Source organism: Salvelinus fontinalis, chromosome 21 (assembly GCF_029448725.1).
Source record: "Salvelinus fontinalis isolate EN_2023a chromosome 21, ASM2944872v1, whole genome shotgun sequence".
Lineage (NCBI taxonomy): Eukaryota > Metazoa > Chordata > Actinopteri > Salmoniformes > Salmonidae > Salvelinus > Salvelinus fontinalis.
In genome coordinates this window covers 46,653,856-46,674,290 of record NC_074685.1, presented here as the reverse complement: position 1 = coordinate 46,674,290, position 20,435 = coordinate 46,653,856, and the positions used below count along the sequence as shown (strand labels likewise).

Sequence of the window (20,435 nt, the reverse complement as noted above, 5' to 3'; positions counted from 1 at the left end):
GGGAATCTTGTTCCACCATTGGGGTTCCATGACAGAGAAGGTCAGAGGTGGCCGAACGGAGTACTTGGGTAGGGATGTAGGGTTTGAGAATAGCCTGAAGTTAAGGAGGGGCAGTTCCCCTTGCTGCTCCGTAGGCAAGCACTAGGGTCTTGCAGATTATGTGAGCTTTGAATGGAAGTTAGTGGAGGAGCGGCGTGACATGGGAGAACTTAGGAAGGATGAACACCAGGCGGGCTGTGGCATTCTGAATAAGTTTCAGGGGTTTGAAACATGCGGGTAGCCCAGCCAACAGAGAGTTGCAGTAGTCTAGACGGAAGATGACAAGTGCCTGGATTAGGACCGGCGCCACTTCCTGTGTGAGGAAAGGTCGTACTCTATGGATGATGTAGAGTATGAACCTTCGGAAGCGCGTGACTGCTTTGATGTTTTCAGAGAATGACAGGGTGTTGTCCAGGGTCACACCTATTTTTTGAGGTTGGAATTTAGCACGAATAGCTCATTAACACGTAGGGCGCAGCGATTGGTGTCACCTCGTTAAGTCAGTATGTGTTACACCTGTGCTGATTGCCATCTCGTTAGCGGGAAGGTGTTTCACCTATGCTGGTTGCCATCTCGTTAGTGGGAAAGTGATTCACCTATGCTGGTTGCCATCTCGTTAGTGGAAAAGTGTTTAACCTGTGCTGGTTGCCATCTTGTTAGTGGGAAGGTGTTTCACCTATGCTGGTTGCCATCTCGTTAGTGGGAAGGTGTTTCACCTATGCTGGTTGCCATCTCGTTAGTGGGAAGGTGTTTCACCTATGCTGGTTGCCATCTCGTTAGTGGGAAGGTGTTTCACCTATGCTGGTTGCCATCTCGTTAGTGGGAAGGTGTTTCACCTATGCTGGTTGCCATCTCGTTAGTGGGAAGGTGTTTCACCTATGCTGGTTGCCATCTCGTTAGTGGGAAGGTGTTTTACCTGTGCTGGTTGCCATCTTGTTAGTGGGAAGGTGTTTCACCTATGCTGGTTGCCATCTCGTTAGTGGGAAGGTGTTTCACCTATGCTGGTTGCCATCTCGTTAGTGGGAAAGTGTTTTACCTGTGCTGGTTGCCATCTTGTTAGTGGGAAGGTGTTTCACCTATGCTGGTTGCCATCTCGTTAGTGGGAAGGTGTTTCACCTATGCTGGTTGCCATCTCGTTAGTGGGAAGGTGTTTCACCTATGCTGGTTGCCATCTCGTTAGTGGGAAGGTGTTTCACCTATGCTGGTTGCCATCTTGTTAGCGGGAAGGTGTTTCACCTATGCTGGTTGCCATCTCGTTAGTGGGAAAGTGATTCACCTATGCTGGTTGCCATCTTGTTAGTGGGAAGGTGTTTCACCTATGCTGGTTGCCATCTTGTTAGTGGGAAGGTGTTTAACCTGTGCTGGTTGCCATCTTGTTAGTGGGAAGGTGTTTCACCTATGCTGGTTGCCATCTTGTTAGTGGGAAGGTGTTTCACCTATGCTGGTTGCCATCTTGTTAGCGGGAAGGTGTTTCACCTATGCTGGTTGCCATCTCGTTAGCGGGAAAGTGATTCACCTATGCTGGTTGCCATCTTGTTAGTGGGAAGGTGTTTCACCTATGCTGGTTGCCATCTTGTTAGTGGGAAGGTGTTTAACCTGTGCTGGTTGCCATCTTGCTAGTGGGAAGGTGTTTAACCTGTGCTGGTTGCCATCTTGTTAGTGGGAAGGTGTTTAACCTGTGCTGGTTGCCATCTTGTTAGCGGGAAGGTGTTTCACCTTTGCTGGTTGCCATCTCGTTAGCGGGAAGGTGTTTCACCTGTGCTGGTTGCCATCTTGTTAGCGGGAAGGTGTTTCACCTATGCTGGTTGCCATCTTGTTAGTGGGAAGGTGTTTCACCTATGCTGGTTGCCATCTCGTTAGTGGGAAGGTGTTTCACCTATGCTGGTTGCCATCTCGTTAGTGGGAAAGTGATTCACCTATGCTGGTTGCCATCTCGTTAGTGGGAAAGTGTTTAACCTGTGCTGGTTGCCATCTCGTTAGTGGGAAGGTGTTTCACCTATGCTGGTTGCCATCTCGTTAGTGGGAAGGTGTTTCACCTATGCTGGTTGCCATCTCGTTAGTGGGAAGGTGTTTCACCTATGCTGGTTGCCATCTCGTTAGTGGGAAAGTGTTTTACCTGTGCTGGTTGCCATCTTGTTAGTGGGAAGGTGTTTCACCTGTGCTGGTTGCCATCTCGTTAGTGGGAAGGTGTTTCACCTATGCTGGTTGCCATCTTGTTAGTGGGAAGGTGTTTAACCTGTGCTGGTTGCCATCTTGTTAGTGGGAAGGTGTTTCACCTATGCTGGTTGCCATCTTGTTAGTGGGAAGGTGTTTCACCTATGCTGGTTGCCATCTCGTTAGTGGGAAGGTGTTTCACCTATGCTGGTTGCCATCTCGTTAGTGGGAAGGTGTTTAACCTGTGCTGGTTGCCATCTCGTTAGTGGGAAGGTGTTTCACCTATGCTGGTTGCCATCTCGTTAGTGGGAAGGTGTTTCACCTGTGCTGGTTGCCATCTCGTTAGTGGGAAGGTATTTAACCTGTGCTGGTTGCCATCTCGTTAGTGGGAAGGTGTTTCACCTGTGCTGGTTGCCATCTCGTTAGTGGGAAGGTGTTTCACCTATGCTGGTTGCCATCTCGTTAGTGGGAAAGTGTTTCACCCTTGCTGGTTGCCATCTCGTTAGTGGGAAGGTGTTTCACCTATGCTGGTTGCCATCTTGTTAGTGGGAAGGTGTTTCACCTATGCTGGTTGCCATCTTGTTAGTGGGAAGGTGTTTAACCTGTGCTGGTTGCCATCTTGCTAGTGGGAAGGTGTTTAACCTGTGCTGGTTGCCATCTTGTTAGTGGGAAGGTGTTTAACCTGTGCTGGTTGCCATCTTGTTAGTGGGAAGGTGTTTAACCTGTGCTGGTTGCCATCTTGTTAGCGGGAAGGTGTTTCACCTTTGCTGGTTGCCATCTCGTTAGTGGGAAGGTGTTTCACCTGTGCTGGTTGCCATCTTGTTAGCGGGAAGGTGTTTCACCTATGCTGGTTGCCATCTTGTTAGTGGGAAGGTGTTTCACCTATGCTGGTTGCCATCTTGTTAGTGGGAAGGTGTTTCACCTATGCTGGTTGCCATCTCGTTAGTGGGAAGGTGTTTCACCTATGCTGGTTGCCATCTTGTTAGTGGGAAGGTGTTTAACCTGTGCTGGTTGCCATCTTGTTAGTGGGAAGGTGTTTCACCTATGCTGGTTGCCATCTTGTTAGTGGGAAGGTGTTTCACCTATGCTGGTTGCCATCTCGTTAGTGGGAAGGTGTTTCACCTAGGCTGGTTGCCATCTCGTTAGTGGGAAAGTGATTCACCTATGCTGGTTGCCATCTCGTTAGTGGGAAAGTGTTTCACCTGTGCTGGTTGCCATCTTGTTAGTGGGAAGGTGTTTCACCTGTGCTGGTTGCCATCTCGTTAGTGGGAAGGTATTTAACCTGTGCTGGTTGCCATCTCGTTAGTGGGAAGGTGTTTAACCTGTGCTGGTTGCCATCTCGTTAGTGGGAAGGTGTTTAACCTGTGCTGGTTGCCATCTCGTTAGTGGGAAGGTGTTTCACCTGTGCTGGTTGCCATCTCGTTAGTGGGAAGGTATTTAACCTGTGCTGGTTGCCATCTCGTTAGTGGGAAGGTGTTTAACCTGTGCTGGTTGCCATCTCGTTAGTGGGAAGGTGTTTCACCTGTGCTGGTTTCCATCTCGTTAGTGGGAAGGTGTTTCACCTATGCTGGTTGCCATCTTGTTAGTGGGAAGGTGTTTAACCTGTGCTGGTTGCCATCTCGTTAGTGGGAAGGTGTTTCACCTGTGCTGGTTGCCATCTCGTTAGCGGGAAGGTGTTTCACCTATGCTGGTTGCCATCTCGTTTGTGGGAAGGTGTTTCACCTATGCTGGTTGCCATCTCGTTAGTGGGAAGGTGTTTAACCTGTGCTGGTTGCCATCTCGTTAGTGGGAAGGTGTTTCACCTATGCTGGTTGCCATCTCGTTAGTGGGAAGGTGTTTCACCTGTGCTGGTTGCCATCTCGTTAGTGGGAAGGTATTTAACCTGTGCTGGTTGCCATCTCGTTAGTGGGAAGGTGTTTCACCTATGCTGGTTGCCATCTCGTTAGTGGGAAGGTGTTTCACCTACGCTGGTTGCCATCTCGTTAGTGGGAAGGTGTTTCACCTGTGCTGGTTGCCATCTCGTTAGTGGGAAGGTATTTAACCTGTGCTGGTTGCCATCTCGTTAGTGGGAAGGTGTTTCACCTATGCTGGTTGCCATCTCGTTAGTGGGAAGGTGTTTAACCTGTGCTGGTTGCCATCTCGTTAGTGGGAAGGTGTTTCACCTATGCTGGTTGCCATCTCGTTAGTGGGAAGGTATTTAACCTGTGCTGGTTGCCATCTCGTTAGTGGGAAGGTGTTTCACCTGTGCTGGTTGCCATCTCGTTAGTGGGAAGGTGTTTAACCTGTGCTGGTTTCCATCTCGTTAGTGGGAAGGTGATTCACCTATGCTGGTGGCCATCTCGTTAGTGGGAAGGTGTTTCACCTATGGATGCAAAGACTGATAGTCCATGAGATGAACATGATCAGTTCATATTTATGATAATGGTAAGATTAGACAGTTGTTCTAAAATTGGGCAATGATAAGTCCTTTGTATTGCTATCAATTGGTTATGGTCATTGAATACCAGGTAATCTTACAGTTTGTGCTTTTAAAGTAATAATATACTATAACTTTAACAGTCTCCCTCTCATCTTCAAGGAAAACTTGAAAAGCCTTCTGACTTATTGGACTGACAACGTTTTCAATGGTAACTAGCAATTGGTGAAGGAATGAAACTGATGAGTCATGCTAATTCTTTGGAGGAAAGTGTCTGAGGTAGTAACCCTGGCCTGAGCATAGACAGGTATTAACCCTGGCCTGAGGACAGACAGGAATTAGCCCTGGCCTGAGGACAGACAGGTATTAGCCTGCCCTGAGGACAGACAGGTAGTAACCCTGGCTTGAGGACAGACAGGTAGTAACCCTGGCCTGAGGACAGACAGGTATTAGCCCTGGCCTGAGGACAGACAGGTAGTTACCCTGGCCTGAGGACAGACAGGTAGTTACCCTGGCCTGAGGACAGACAGGTATTAGCCCTGGCCTGAGGACAGACAGGTATTAGCCCTGGCCTGAGGACAGACAGGTATTAGCCCTGGCCTGAGGACAGACAGGTAGTTACCCTGGCCTGAGGACAGACAGATAGTTACCCTGGCCTGAGGACCGACAAAGATAAGACTGCCAGATAATGACTCTGATGTCAGCCATGTCCAGTGTGATTCTTCACTGAAGTTATCCAATATAATTCATCAAATATTTTATAGAGGGTACAACCCCAAAGGTTCATGAGAAATATCTCTTTAACCTTCGATACCAATACATTTTCTCTTAGAAAATTGGTTGGGGGGGGGGAATAATGTAAGTTAACAGGTTAATAAGTTAAAGGTCAAGGTGCAAAAAATCAGTTTGGGTCACTCACTGCAGACACGATAACACATTTGCTTCATGTACAGTGCCTTCAGAAAGTATTCACAACCCTTGACTTTTTCCACATTTGTTGTGTTACAGCCTGAATATAAAATGGATTAGAACTGGCCTACACTTAATACCCCATAATGTCAAAGTGGGATTATGTTATTTGAAATGTTTACAAATGAATAGAAAAGGAAAACTTGAAATGTCTTTAGTCGATAAGTATTCAACTCCTAAATAGGTTCAAGAATAAAGAAGTGCTTAACAAGTCACATAATAATGTGCATGGACTCGATCTGTGTGCAATAATAATGTTTAACATGATTTTTTTTTACCTCATCTCTGTACCTTACACATACAATTCATTATCTGTAAGGTATCACAGTCGAGCAGCAAATTTCAAACACAGATTCAATCAGAAAGACCAGGGAGGTTTCCCAATGCCTTGCAAAGAAGGGCATCTATTGGTAGATGGGTAAAATAAAAAGCAGACATTACATTTCCCTTTGAGCATGGTGAAGCTATGAATTACACTTGGATGGTGTATCAATCCAACCAGTCACTACAAAGATACAGGCGTCCTTCCTAACTCAGTTGCCGGAGAGGTAGGAAACCGTTCAGGGATTTCACCATGAGGCCAATGGTGACTTTAAAAGAGTTATAGAGTTTAATGGCTGTAATAGGAGAAAACGGAGGATGGATCAACAACATTGTAGTTACTCCACAATACTATCCTAATTGTGAAAATAAGGAAGCCTATACAGATAAAAAAAAAAAAACATTTAAAAACATGCACCCTGTTTGCAACAAGGCATCTAAAGTAATACTGCAAAAAATGTGGCAAAGCAATTCACTTTTTGTCCTGAATACAAAGTGTTATGTTTGGGGCAAATACAATACAACATATTACTAAGAACCACTATCCGTATTTTCAAGCATAGTGGTGGCTATATCATGTTATGGGTATGCTTGTCATCGGCAAAGACTGGGGAGTTTTTCAGGATAAAAAATAAATGGAATGGCGCTAAGCACAGGCAAAACCGGGTTCAGTCTGCTTTCCACCAGACACTGGGAGATGAAGGCCAAATCAACACTGGAGTTGCTTGCCAAGAAGACAGTGAATGTTCCTGAGTGGCCGAGTCACAGTTTTGACTTAAATCTACTTGAACAAATGTGGCAAGACCTGAAAATGGTTGTCTAGCAATGATCAACAACCAGTTTGACAGAGCTTGAAGAATTTTTAAAATAATAATGGGCAAATGTTGCACACTCCAAGTGTGAAAAGCTCTTAGAGACTTACCCAAAAAGATGCACAGCTGTATTCGCTGCCAAAGGTGCTTCTACAAAGTATTGACTCAGGGGTGTGAATACTTATGCAAATTAGATATGTCTGAAATTCATTTTCAATACATTTGCAAAAATGTCTAAAACATGTTTTCACTTTGTCATCATGGGGTATTGTGTGTAGATGGGTGAGGGGGAAAAAAATCTCTTTAATCCATTTTGAATTCAGGCTGTAACAAAACAAAACGTGGAACACGTCAAGGGGTATGAATCATTTCTTAAGGCACTGTAGGTGACCTAGAAAAATGCTGACAAACGGTCTCAATTATAACTAAACCAACTTAACCATAGACACATTGAATTAACGGAGGTTATATTAACAGAATTTAGTTCTAATTGGTAATGTATACATTTTAGACTAAACATGGCTGGGTTTCTACAAACATTCTACAATGAACTGAAAACAATGGAAGATAGACATCCTGTTGTAGCCTCAAACTAGCAGCCCATCAAAGACAGATAGACAGACACAGAGGTGTGAACTAGCCTTTTACTGATTTTTTTTTTTTAACTTCAGGTGCTAAAAAAGAAGAATGAGGAGGATGAATATATAAGTGCTCTGTGTTCATATATGACAAGGAGTCAGTACCACAAAAGATTCAAATAGAAAGCTGTGCAACTCTTTGGTACAAAAAGGTCATTGCTACGGTAACCATGCCCCCCAAAGCAGCACAAGAAGACAAAAAGAATGAGTTGCACATTTTTTTAAATGTACATTTTACAGTTGAATTATTACAGCTATTTTCCTTGTATTTACTTAGAAACGGTAAAAGGCCATTACACTATAATTTCACGATAAGAAAGTTTGGAACTCTTTTTGTTTCCGATGAGTACCATTTTTTTTTTTAGAAGTTAAGAAATGTCTTGTTTTCTGTGAATTAAGAACCAGAACGTACCAACTGTTATAGTGTGAAACTGGAACTACCTGTTTAGTATTCTAAATACAAAGGGCAGAATTTTATTGAAGCACAGACTGTTCACGTAACACTCTTCCTGCTACAAGTTATGTTTTATTAAACTCAAGAAATATTTATTCTTTATACATTTCTTTAAAAAGCGAAGTTGGACCACATGAAATGACATGGGTATTGATTGTCAATGGAAACCTAAGAAGTCAATAAATTCAATTGTCTGTCTATCTTTTATTTATAAACCTTTGACCATTCAATTATCTCTCTTTGGTTGTTCCTTTTATGTATTAATAGGTAACTGAAATGAAGAAATGTTTTATAGGTACCAGCACAACAGTATATGTTAAATGAATTCAATTCAAATACTCCATTCATCCCACAAGGGACAATTATGAAAGCAGGAGTGCTTTATTTAACTGTGAATTGGTGGACTCAAAATTTGTTTTAGCATCAACTAAGAATGATATTTGAGTGGATTTTAGAGTATCTTGTGCTGCGTAATACCTCCATCTATTACTACTGTATTTATTGTTTTTATTTTACCTTTATTTAACTAGGCAAGTCAGTTAAGAACAAATTCTTATTTGCAATGACGGCCTACCAAAAGGCAAAAAGCCTCCTGCGGGGTACGGTGGCCTGGGATTTATTTTTTTTTTAAATACAATATAAATATAGAACCATTATCACTAGAAATGTATTATAAACCAATATGAATTAGAAGAGGATGGATTTGTTTTTCATTGTAGGCCTCCTTTATAACCTGAATTCAACAAGAAGTCAATCAGATCTCACCCCAAAAATTTCCAAATGTGGAAATGAAGAGATGAAAGATTAGACAGTGGCATCACATGTTCAAAACGAGAATGGTTTTGAGGCTGATTAGTCTTTGAAAGTTCAATCGTCTGCCAATGTACATCACAAAGTAGAAATTATTTTGAAAAATGTATCTTTCTAATGCAACAAAGGCTAGCAAACCAAAGATCTTATCAATTGTCAGGAACCAACAAGATGCATCTACAAGCTGCGGTGTATCAAGAAATATATGGAAATACCAATTCAATTCTTAAAAGTCTAAGCGGCTAGGGGGGGACGGGGGGGGTTCTACACTGACACAATTCTCTTTCTTTGACCATAGACTGAATTCAATAAGGAAAGGTTCAAGGATGAACTTTCCCTTGAATGCCTTAACTTTAACGTTCCCTTAAATTCCATTATTTTTACTTTTTGATTTGTGTGTATTGTAGTGAATTGTTAGATACTGATACTGCACTGTTGGAGCTAGGAACGCAAGCATTTCGCTACACCCGCAATAACATCTGCTAAATATGTGTATGTGACCAATACAATTCAACGCCAAAGTCCTCTCGGGTGATACCTACTCAGTGAGATCTGCCACAAAGATCATTCTCAATTCAGGGATGAGTCTTAGGTCAGCACAAACAAATCATCACACCGCCCATACAAATGAAGTGCTGGAAAAAGTGATATAAATGAAATATAATGTTTTTCACCAGCATACAATTAAATATTTTACAAATCATATGATTCTTATCCACTGTTATTGTTATCATTCTTTTTAAAATTTACTCAAGAAATGTTAACACAAGACTTTGTCACTGTGACCGAGCTCATCGAAATGGTTGGCTTGAAATGTGTTAAAGTTTTCCCTCAAAATGTGTTGAAAGGAACACAGCAACAAAGCAAGACAACACTGACAAAAAAGACACATATTTACTTAAAGTTTTTAAAAAAGTGAGGGAGTTGAATAAATCTTTGGTAGGACTGCTACTGTGCTGTACATCGTCAGACTACTCCCAAGGCCCAGTCTGCTGATCCATCCAGGCACCCTGTTGCCTGACCCTAAACAATTGACCTTCCTAACAACAACAACAACAACAACTACAGTACTACCATCTCTGACCTCAAGCACAATATGAATCAAAAGCTATCCAAACCATTATGTACGGTATTAGGTGAATGGGACTTTACCTTGGAAGAAACGACTACTCCTCTGCTCCACTGCTTCTATCTGTGACCCTGCGCTGAGGCGACCATGTTCAACTGCTAGCGGGCTGAGCAGGATGTGAGCAGGTCACTTCAAATGTTGCAACACCAGGAACCGTTTCGTCTGAGGGCCTACACATTTCAAAAACACCACAGTACAAAAATATCAACTACAACAACACAATAATAAGTCAGTTTACTACTTTAATACATATGTATGATATCCTCTCACCCTGCAGTGAAGCACATAATATACAGCATATTGTGAATTGGGAGTGTTTTTTAGGCTTCCTCATTTTATAAAAGTCGCTAGCTGCTACTTCCTGTCTTAATGACTTTACTTCCCTTTTTTAATCTGAAACACTGACCAGGGTGAATTTTCTTATTACAGTAATATAGTGACTTAACGTGAACAGTAATGGGAGCAGTTGAAAAGTAAAGTGTGAAGAATTGATGCTGAAGCCAAGTGAAATTAAATGCATTTGCTCTCAATTTAGATAAAAGCTTTTTACAATATGTTGCTTCATTTTCTTTTCAATTTGTAAATATGTTTTACAAATGAATCAGATTCAAGACAGTCTTGTTATTGGTCATACCCTACCTATGCATTAATGTACAGCACTTTATACTCCATACTTATGTAGTTCTAGACTTATTCACAGTGATAGACAGTCGAATGCTGAAGGTACTTGATTGTTGTTAACAAAAAACGAATTCATAAAAAAATGTAATTGAAAGGAATTGAATGTTAAAAATGTAAGAAATATCTGTAACTTAATCTTCGATAGTCGGACAGCTGCAAAAGTTATAGTATAGTCTTTAATATTTCCACCGAAAATACCTTGTTACTGTTGTCTCAAAATAGTTTAAACTGTTGTGTTTGTGTGTGTGTGTGTGTGTGTGTGTGTGTGTGTGTGTGTGTGTGTGTGTGTGTGTGTGTGTGTGTGTGTGTGTGTGTGTGTGCGTGTGTGTGTTTGTGTGTAACCAGTCATGTATGCCAATCAGGCCACATTGACTGCACAACTCAGGAAGTCACAGCTGGAGTGCTATACATATACAGTTAGCTTGAAATTCATGTAATGCCCACTGAACACCCTCAAAATATGTTAATACCAAAGTTCAGCAGATACATTTGTAAAAAACTGTCAACAATTACAAACATTATCACTTGCTTATCAAACATACGGGGAATATACATATTGAGTATGTACTGTAACTCATTGACAAGTAAAGCGTTACCCACTCATAGAAGCACTGCACTTTGTCATTCATGACAGTTTGCACGAGCATAGGACAGTAACAGTACGTTAACACAGATATAGCCTATTATGTAATCTACTGCACGTTAACACAGAGATACTATGGAATCTACTGCACATTAACACAGAGATACTATGTAATCTACTGCACATTAACATAGAGATACTATGTAATCTACTGCACATGAACACAGAGATACTATGTAATCTACTGCACATTAACATAGATATACTATGTAATCTGCTGCACATGAACACAGAGATACTATGTAATCTACTGCACATTAACACAGAGATACTATGGAATCTACTGCACATTAACACAGAGATACTATGGAATCTATTGCACATTAACACAGAGATACTATGGGATCTACTGCACATTAACACAGAGATACTATGTAATCTAATGCACATTAACACAGGGATACTATGTAATCTACTGCACATTAACACAGAGATACTATGTAATCTACTGCACATTAACACAGAGATACTATGGAATCTACTGCAAGTTAACACAGAGATACTATGGAATCTACTGCACATTAACACAGAGATACTATGGAATCTACTGCACATTAACACAGAGATACTATATAATCTACTGCACATTAACACAGAGATACTATGTAATCTACTGCACATTAACATAGAGATACTATGTAATCTACTGCACATTAACACAGAGATACTATGGAATCTACTGCACATTAACACAGAGATACTATGTAATCTACTGCCCGTTAACACAGAGATACTATGGAATCTACTGCACATTAACACAGAGATACTATGTAATCTACTGCACATTAACACAGAGATACTATGTAATCTACTGCACATTAACACAGAGATACTATGTAATCTACTGCAAGTTAACACAGGGATACTGTGGAATCTATTGCACATTAACATAGATATACTATGGAATCTACTGCACATTAACACAGAGATACTATGGAATCTACTGCACATTAACACAGAGATACTATGTAATCTACTGCACATTAACACAGAGATACTATGTAATCTACTGCAAGTTAACACAGGGATACTGTGGAATCTATTGCACATTAACATAGATATACTATGGAATCTACTGCACATTAACATAGAGATACTATGGAATCTACTGCCCGTTAACACAGAGATACTATGGAATCTACTGCACATTAACACAGAGATACTATGTAATCTACTGCACATTAACACAGACATACTATGTAATCTACTGCAAGTTAACACAGAGATACTATGTAATCTATTGCACATTAACATAGATATACTATGGAATATACAGCACATTAACACAGAGATACTATGTAATCTACTGCCCGTTAACACAGAGATACTATGTCATCTACTGCACATTAACATAGAGATACTATGTAATCTATTGCACATTAACATAGATATACTATGGAATCTACTGCAAGTTAACACAGAGATACAATGTAATCTACTGCACATTAACATAGAGATACTATGTAATCTATTGCACATTAACATAGATATACTATGGAATCTACTGCACATTAACACAGAGATACTATGTAATCTACTGCACATTAACATAGAGATACTATGGAATCTACTGCACGTTAACACAGAGATACTATGTAATCTATTGCAAGTTAACACAGAGATAGGAGGAGAAAGTTAAATAAAATACCTTGTTACTGTTGTTGTCACAAAATAGCTGAAAGTGTGCGCTTGTGCGTGTGTCTGTGTCTGTGTGTCTGTGTGTGTGTGTGTGTGTGTGTGTGTGTGTGTGTGTGTGTGTGTGTGTGTGTGTGTGTGTGTGTGTGTGTGTGTGTGTGTGTGTGTGTGTCTGTGTGTGTGCGTTTGTGTAAAACCAGTCATGTATGCCAATCAGACATACTACGGAATCTTTCGAGGAGAAGAAAATAAATAAGTGCATGTAAATATCTGCTCACTAAGTCATTTTGCTTTCTAACAGGAACAGGTTGTAACAATGGGCCCAAAGGGTTCTGGTCAAAAGTAGTGTACAATATAAGGAATGGGGTGCCATTTTAGACCCACCAATATGTAGTGTTGAAGTATTTGTTGCACAGTGATCACAAGTGAAAACTGAACCAGTGCATACAACACTTAAAAACTAAAAAACACATTTTAAGTGATAAGTAGGTATTGGTCTGAAGCTGAAAAAGAAAGGAAATTCACATGAGCACCACAATGCCTACTCCACAGTAGCCATGTTGGTCTATTGTACTTCAAACAATGTGTAGGCAGGTTGCTCAGGATTCAAACCTTCTCACACAGCCTGATTCATACTCTTAGAGCGGGTGCTCTGACAATCATGTGATTTGTACTAAAGTATTGGATTCTTCACACACCACACTAATCCCATTCCACTACCCTTTAAAGCTTTTATGTTATTATATGAAAACAGGCTTTGCGTTTATACCTCCAAGACCATCATGTGAGATTAAGTAGGCTATTTTGTCTTGTAGTAATGTGGTGACTGCTTGTATTTCTTTAAACCTGTTTATTTAGCAATACAAGTCATTGAGAAATAATATATTTTATTTTCTTGTCAGTACAGTAGGTGTCCAACATAACAACATATGGTGGTGTGTTGAACACAGTCACTCGTAAATAGAGGTCTAGAGCCTGTCCGCTATCCTGATTTCTGTAACCGTTGGCTTGGTGGTGTGTTGAACTACAGTCACTCATAAATAGAGGTCTATAGAGCCTGTCCGCATTCCTGATTTCTGTATCCGTTAGCTTGGTGGTGTGTTGAACTACAGTCACTCATAAATATAGGTCTATAGAGCCTGTCCGCATTCCTGATTTCTGTAACCGTTAGCTTAAATGTGTAATATTGTTATGCAAACATGGTCCTGTTTTATCAAAATGCTGTGCTGATCAATGGCCACTTTATTACCTCTGTCAAATTAATATGTAGCTTAAAGTTGTGTCATTTTTTTCTTTCTTTTTGCAATAAAGATGGTGACGCCACAATAATACACATTTACAAAAGGCCAATATCTAGAAATACTTACAGCCTAATGATCAGTGGTGGATGAAGTACTCAATTGTCATACTTGAGTAAAAGTAAAGATTTTTTCATTTGATTTATTTAATCTTTATTTAACTATACCTTAATAAAAAATGACTCAAGTAAAATTGAAAGTCACCCAGTAAAATTCTACTTGAGTAAAAAGTATTTTGTTTTAAATATACTTAAGTTTCAAAGTAAATGGAATTGCAAAATTGTACTTAAGTATCAAACGTAAAGGTAAAAGTATAAACCATTTCAAATTCCTTATATTAAGCAAACCAGATGGCACGATTTTCCATTTTTTTTATTGGCGGATAGCCAGGGGCACACTCCAACACTCAGACATAATTTTACAAATGAAGCATTTGTGTTCAGTGAGTCCGCCAGCTCAGAGGCAGTAGAGATGACCGGGGATGTTCTCTTGATAAGTGTGTTAATTGGACCATTTTCCTGTCAAAATGTAACGAGTACTTTTCGGTGTCAGGGAAAATGTATGGAGAAAAAGTATATGATTTTCTTTAGGAATGTAGTGAAGTAAAAGCAAAAGTTAGCAAAAATATAAAAAGTAAAGTAGAGATTCCCAAAAAATACCCACTTAAGCAGTACTTTAAAGTATTTTTACTGAAGTACTTTACACCACTGCTAATGATATACAGTACCAGTCAAAATTTTGGACACACCTACTCATTCAAGGGTTTTTCTTTATTTTTTACTATTTTCTACACTGTAGAATAATATTGAAGACATCAAAACTATGAAATAACACATATGGAATCATGTAGTAACCATAAAAGTGTTAAACAAATCAAAATATATTTTAGATTCTTCAAAGTAGCTAGCCTTTGCCTTGATGACAGCTTTGCACACTTTCGGCATTCTCTCAACCAGCTTCATGAGGAATGCTTTTCCTCATGTGTAGTGCACGTGTCCATATTTTGGAGGCATTTCTGAACATGGCGCCAATGTAAACCGAGATTTGTGGATATAAATATGCACATTATCGAACAAAACATAAATGTATTGTGTAACATGATGTGATATGAGTGTCATCTGATAAAAATGTTGTAACGCTTGTTCTCCTCCTCTTCGTCCGAAGAGGAGGAGTAGGGATCAGACCAACATGCAGTGGGTTTAGAAAACATAATGAATTTATTAAACGACGAAGACGAACACGAAACAACACTTGGAATAATTACAAAATAACAAAACGAACGAAGACAGACCTGAACAAGAGAACTTACAAATAACACGAAGAACGCACGAACAGGTATAGACTACAAACAAAAACGCTACAGTCCCGTGTGGTACGAACATACATACAGACACGGAAGACAACCACCCACAAACAAACAGTGTGAACACCCTACCTTTATATGGTTCCCAATCAGAGGAAACGTCAAACACCTGTCTCTGATTGAGAACCATATAAGGCTAATTACCACTGACCTAAACATAGAAACACAAAACATAGAATGCCCACCCCAACTCACGCCCTGACCAACTAAACACATACAAAAATAACAGACAACAGGTCAGGAACGTGACAGATGTTCAAAGGTTAGTGATTCATTTTATCTCTATTTCTGGTTTTTGTTACTATTATCTTTTGCTGGGAAAATGGCTGTGTTTTTCTGTGGCTATGTACTGAGCTAACATAATTGTTTGGTGTGCTTTCCCTGTAAATCCTTTTTGAAATCAGACATGTTGGCTGGATTCACAACATGTGTAGCTTTAATTTGGTGTCTTTCGTGTGTGATTTCATGAAAGATTGATTTTTATAGTAATATATTTGAATTTGGCGCCCTACATTTTTTCTGGATTTTGGCCAAGTGGGATGCTACCGTCCCACCTATCCTAGAGAGGTTTTAAACAAGTATCGGGGTATTGCTCACCTGAGGTATAATTCCTCATGATAAGCTTTTGACCACACTATCTACCAAGAGAGTTCTCATCTATATTATTCGTAGCTGTCTATATACCATCACAAACCGATGTTGGTACTAAGACCAGACTCAATGAGCTGTATAAGCACACAAGAAAAATGCTCATCCAGAAGCGGCGCTCCTAGTGGCCAGGGACTTTAATGCAGGCAAACTTAAATCCGTTTTACCTAATTTCTACCAGCATGTCACATGTGCAACCAAAGGAAAAAAAAAACACTAGACCACATTTACTCCACACACAGAGAAGCATACAAAGCTCTCCCTCACCCTCCATTTGGCAAATCTGACCATAATTCTATTCTCCTGAATCCTGCTTTCAAGCAAAAACTAAAGCAGGAAGTACCAGTGACTCGCTCAATACGGAAGTGGATGCTACACTACAGGACTGTTTGCTAGCACAGACTGGAATATGTTCTAGGTGTCACGCCCTGGCCATAGCGGCTTTTATTCTCTATTTTGGTTAGGCCAGGGTGTGACTAGGGTGGGCATTCTAGTTTCTTTATTTCTATGTTTTGTATTTCTATGTTTTGGCCGGGTATGGTTCTCAATCAGGGACAGCTGTCTATCGTTGTCTCTGATTGGGAATCATACTTAGGCAGCCTTTTTTCCTTTGGTGTTTGTGGGTAGTTATCTTTGTTAGTGGCACTATAGCCATGTTAAGCTTCACGGTTGTTCCTTTGTTTCTTGTTTTGTTGGCGACATTAAAATAAAAGTAAAATATACGCTAACCACGCTGCACCTTGGTCTCCTTCCGACGACGGGCGTGACACCGGGATTCATCCAATGGCATTGAGGAGTATACCACCTCAGTCATCGGCTTCATCAATAAGTGCATCGACAGCGTTGTCCCCACAGTGGCCATACGTACATTTCCCAACCAGAAGCCATGGATTACAGGCAACATCCGCACCAAGCTAAAGGCTACAGCTGCCGCTATGCCCTCAGACAAACCATACAACAGGCAAAGCATCAATACAGGACTAAGATCGAATGCTACTACACCGGCTCTGACGCTCGTCGGATGTGGCAGGGCTTGAAAACTATTATGGACTACAAAGGGATACCCAGCCGTGAGCTACCCAGGGACGCAAGCATACCAGATGAGCTAAATGCCTTTTATGCTCGCTTCGAGGCAAACAACACTGAAGCATGAATGAGAGCACCAGCTGTTCCAGATGACTGTGCGATCATGCTCTCCATAGCCAATGTGAGCAAGACCTTTAAACAGGTCAACATTCACAAAGCCGCGGGGCCAGACAGTTTACCAGGACATGTACTCAGAGCATGCGCGGACCAACTGGCAAGTGTCTTCACTGATTATTTTCAACCTCTCCCTGGCCGAGTTTGTAATAGCTACATGCTTCAAACAGACCACCATAGACCCTGTGCCCAAGAAAGTGAAGGTAACCTGTCTAAATGATTACCACCCCGTAGCACTCACGTCGGTAGCCATGAAGTGCTTTGAAAAGCTGTTCATGGCTCACATAAACACCCTCATGCCAGAAACCCTAGAACCACTCCAATTCGCATACCGCCCCAACAGATCCACAGATGACGTAATCTCAATTGCACTCCACACTGCCCTTTTCCACCTGGACAAAAGGAACACCTATGTGAGAATGCTGTTCATTGACTACAGCTCAGCGTTCAACACCATAGTGCTCACGACTGAACACCTCCCTCTGCAACTGGATCCTGGACTTCCTAACGGGCCGCCCCCAGGTGGTAAGGGTAGACAACAACATATCTGCCACTCTGTTCCTCAACACTGGGACCCCTCAGGGGTGCGTGATAAGTCCCCTCCTGTACTCTCTGTTCACCCATGACTGTGTGGCCAAGCACGACTCCAACACCATCATTAAGTTTGCTGACGACACAACAGTGGTAGGCCTGATGACCGACAACGACGAGGCGGCCTATGGGGAGGAGGTCAGAGACCTGGCAGTGTGGTGCCAGGACAACAACCTCTCTCTCAACGTGAGCAAGACAAAGGAGCTGATCGTGGACTATGAGGGCCCCCATTAACATCGACAGGACTGAAGTGCAGCGGGTCAAGAGTTTCAAGTTCCTTGGTGTCCACATCACCAACAAACTATCATGATCCGAACACACCAAGACAGTTGTGAAGAGGGCACGACAACAAATTTCCCTCCCTCAGGAGACTGAAAAGATTTGGCATGGGTCCCCAGATCCTCAAAAAGTTCTACAGCATTACTATTGAGAGCACCCTGATTTGCTGCATCACCGCCTGGTATGGCAACTGCTCGGCATCTGACCGTAAGGTGCTACAGAGGGTAGTGCGTATGGCTCTGTATATCACTGGGTCCAAGCTTCCTGACATCCAGGACCTATATACTAGGTGGTGTCAGAGGACAGCCCAAAAAATTGTCAAAGACTCCAGTCATCCAAGTTATACATAGACTGTTCTCTCTGCTACCGCACGGCAAGCGGTACAGGAACGCCAAGTCTAGGACCAAAATGCTCCTGAACAGCTTCAACCCCCAAGCCATAAGACTGCTGAACAACTAATCAAATGGCAACCCAGACTTTCTACATTGACCACCCCCCCCCCTCCCCTTTGTTTTTACAATGCTGCTACTCACTGTTTATTATCTATACATAGTCACTTTACAAATTACCTCCACTATCGCAGATTGACTCGGTACATGTACCCCCTGTATATAGCCTCCACATTGCATTGACTCAGTACATGTACCCCCTGTATATAGCCTCCACATTGCATTGACTCTTTACCAGGACTCCCTGTATATAACCTCCACATTGACTCTGTACCGGTACCCCCTGTATATAGCCTCCACATTGCATTGACTCTTTACCAGTACTCCCTGTATATAACCTCCACATTGACTCTGTACCGGTACCCCCTGTATATAGCCTCCACATTGACTCAGTACCGGTACCCCCTGTATATAGCCTCCACATTGACTCTGTATACCGGTACCCCCTGTATATAGCCTCCACATTGATTCTGTACCAGTACCCCCTGTATATTGACTCTGTACTGGTACCCCCTGTATATAACCTCCACATTGACTCTGTACCGGTACCCCCTGTATATTGACTCAGTACCGGTACCCCCTGTATATTGACTTGGTGCCAATACCCCCTGTATAGAGTCTCGTTATTGTTATGTACATTTATTGTGTTCGTTTTTTTTTTAACTTTAGTTTATTTAGTAAATATTTTATCAACTCTATTTCTTGAACTGCATTGTTGGTTAAGGGCTTGTAAGTAAGCATTTCACTATAAGGTCTACACCTGTTGTATTCGGCGCATGTGACAAATAACATTTATATATATATTTATATATATATATATATATATATATATATATATTTGTTTTTAATCCAGTCGGATAAACACTCCAAACAGCCTACCTGACCGCTCGGAGGCGTCCGCATGGTCCTAAAACACACTGTTACCTCGTTTTGTGTCACATTCAAATGATAAAACTGGGGGGTACAAAAATACTATTTCAGAATGTGGGGGACATGTCCTCACCTGTCCCAAGTGAAAGTTGCGCCTCTGGTATGGAGTAATGTTAGCTAATGTTAACGTTAGATGAGCAATGTCCATTGCATGTATTATACAATAGCAGAGTGGCAGTTTACTAAAGGTTGGTGTTGACTATGAACTTTACTTAGCTAGCTAGCTGTGCTTTATGGAAGAATGTGGGAGATATTGTCAACATTGAATTGTGCCGGTGCATCGCGATCTGTCCATACAGCTAATGTTTCAGCCTTGTTGGCTTTTAGCTAACTGGAAATAGTAGCAACGGACGTTCTCTATCTTATTTGTGACTATTTGTTTGTGCTCTGATTACAAGCAAGTGTCAAGGCCAACAGTTTACAAAATATACAAAATATAGCTATAGTTTCCTTTGCTTGTAGCTTGCCTCTCATCCGACTCTGGTGTAATCATAACAACATACAGGAACTCAAGTCCTTTCGTTCACCTGACCTAGAATTCCTTACAATCAAAATCCTGACCGCATTATCTACCAAGATAATTATTTTTGTTTATGGTCACAGCTGTGTATATCCCCCCCAAGCAGATACCTCGACGGCCCTGAAAGAACTTCACTGGACTCTATGTAAGCTGGAAACCATATATCCTGAGGCTGCATTTATTTTAGCTGGGGATTTTAACAAAGATAATCTGAGAACAAGGCTTCCTAAATTCTATCAGCATATCGAATGCGCGACACGAGCTGGTAGCATTCTGGACCATAGCTACTCTAACTTCCGCGATGCATACAAAGCCCTCCCCCGCCCTCCCTTCGGAAAATCTGACCATGACTCCATTTTGTTGCTCCCAGCCTATTGACAGAATTTTTATTTTTTTATTTATCCCATTTTCTCCCCAATTTTCGTGGTATCCAATCGCTAGTAATTACTACCTTGT

At 41.3% G+C, this 20,435-nt stretch overlaps 1 protein-coding gene across 7 annotated transcripts in view; it reads right to left on the bottom strand.

Moving 5' to 3' along the window:
- The window catches only part of syk (spleen tyrosine kinase), a 107,324-nt gene that overhangs the window by 25,080 nt on the left and 61,809 nt on the right, over positions 1-20,435 (bottom strand). For 6 of the 7 annotated variants that reach the window (XM_055875524.1, XM_055875525.1, XM_055875530.1 and 3 more), the window contains one exon: positions 9,766-9,912. The gene's annotated coding sequence lies outside the window, so the exon portion shown is untranslated. Of the gene's footprint in view, positions 1-9,765; positions 9,913-10,012; positions 10,071-20,435 lie in introns of those variants that run through there. The other variant, XM_055875527.1, reaches the window with a different exon arrangement.